Genomic DNA, 1,880 nt, shown 5'->3' with positions numbered 1-1,880 from the left:
AACAAAAGAGACTCATCAAAACAATTGGAACCAGAGCCCAGCTGAGCTCACAAACTGAAATCAAAATGCTCCACAACGGTGGGATAGCAAGACCGCATCTGCCGCTCTCACGTCCATTCTGATGCATAGGGACCCGACGTAGGGTTTCTGAGACCAAAAATCTTTAGAGGAGCAGCCGCCTCATCCATCTCCTGGGAAGCCCCTGGTGGGTTTGAACCGCTAACCTGGCTTTAACAGTCTAGCACAGCAGTTCTCAACCCCCTTTGGGGGTCATAACAGTAGCAAATCACAGTGATGAAGTAGCAACGAAAATAATGTTATGGTTGGGGGGCCACCACCACATGAGGAACTGTATGAAAGGGTCACGACATCGGAAGGTTGGGAACCACTGGTCTAATGCTTACCTGACAGCACCACCAGGACCTCTTAGTGGAGGAAGAGAGGCTTGTTTCTGGGGTCAAACCAAGAACTAAGGGGACCACATTCTGATTGGAAGTTGCAAGATCAGGGAAGTCAGGGGGAGACCACTGCAGGGGGGATCCTTTTCAATGATGTGGGATATTTTGATTGTTTAGTTTTAATAGGTGATTAAGGGGGGTTGACAAGGTGGTCATGCTGTGATTATCTCCCCTCCCCACAAGCACACTTACACAGTTTGGGGAAGTACAGATTATAATTTAGGACCAGACATGACTCAGGACACAGTTCTTCAATCAGGCCAACCTCTTCTCAGCAATGCCCACAGGTAGACCTCTCCTTCTTGGCCTCTGGGTCCTTGGCCCCTGGGTCTGGGCTCTGCCCTGCTCAAGCAACTGTTACGATGTTCTTTAACTCTGCCAGTAAGTGTCCAGAGGCACCCCACTCCACCAGGCACTCACAGATCACTAGAGCAGAGCCCTTTTGAGTTCCTCTGCAACCACGAGGTTCTGTGGACCCGGAAGTCCTTCCTTCATCTCTGGTTCTCCTGGGTGCAGGAAGTGGGTGCAGGGACCTCCCAGGTCCCAAGGGCAGGTTCCACTTCAGTCTTTTCTTTTTGGTGGCAATGTGGTCCTCCTTTCCTCTGCTGGGATGGCACATTTTAATCCCAGTAGGACGCAGAAATGACCAATGCCCTCGTTGGGTTCCACACACCTCACTGGCATGGTCTCATCCTCACAAGGGTGCCACGCACCTGACTTGCACTATTCGCAAGCTGCCGGATCTTCTTGGTGACCGAGGATAATTCTCTTAAAACACTGTCTGAGGATAACTAAGGGAATCTCTGATAAGGGTTTGTGTCAAGACCCTCACTTAGGAACAGCCTTTCCATCTCTTTATCCAACCACATGAGACATTTCATTTGTTATGTACTTAAGACTAAGAGTCTGGCGGTTTCTAGGAAAATGAGCAAAAGCCAAGAGAGTCAAGGACACCTGAGAGTGCAGTGGTTAACGAGCTTAGCTGCCCACTACAAGGTCAGTGGTTCAAATCTACCAGGCATCCCAAGAGAAACATGTAGTTGTCTCTTCCTATGAAAATGTATAGACTCAGAATCCCCGCGGAGCAGTTCTGTTACGACAGCAGGAGGGTTGGTTGGGTTTCTAAGATGGAATCAGGATTGAGACCTGGATCATCATTCTGATCCACGTGCAAGCTCCAGATGAGCCCCCACTGAAGTGTTCTGGACTTTGCATCCTTCTGAAGGTTATTTACCGTTTAACTGGGACGTGTCCATGGATCAAGAGGCAGTTATACAAACAGAACAAGGGCAGACTGCGTGGTTTAACATCAGGAAAGGTGCGTGTCAGGGTGTATCTTCTCATCGTACGTGCTCCATCTGTGTGTGGAGCAAATCATCAGTTAGAAGTTGGATTATAGAAGAGGAGTAGGGCGAGAAAGGG

General features: G+C 49.1%; 1 long non-coding RNA gene across 1 annotated transcript in view; it reads right to left on the bottom strand.

Moving 5' to 3' along the window:
• Nucleotides 1-606: 606 nt before the first annotated feature.
• LOC123521896 overlaps nt 607-1,880 on the bottom strand; it is an 11,955-nt gene continuing 10,681 nt past the window's right edge. Inside the window, exon 3 of the long non-coding RNA XR_006680240.1 lies at nt 607-1,816. This is a non-coding gene — a long non-coding RNA (uncharacterized LOC123521896). The remainder of the gene's footprint in view (nt 1,817-1,880) is intronic.

The sequence above is a fragment of the Echinops telfairi genome, unplaced genomic scaffold, assembly GCF_000313985.2.
Source record: "Echinops telfairi isolate 266 unplaced genomic scaffold, ASM31398v2 ScPeMD7_443;HRSCAF=831, whole genome shotgun sequence".
In the NCBI taxonomy this organism is placed as follows: domain Eukaryota; kingdom Metazoa; phylum Chordata; class Mammalia; order Afrosoricida; family Tenrecidae; genus Echinops; species Echinops telfairi.
Note: the sequence above shows the minus strand (reverse complement) of the source record. Positions and strands in the feature narration are given on the sequence as shown.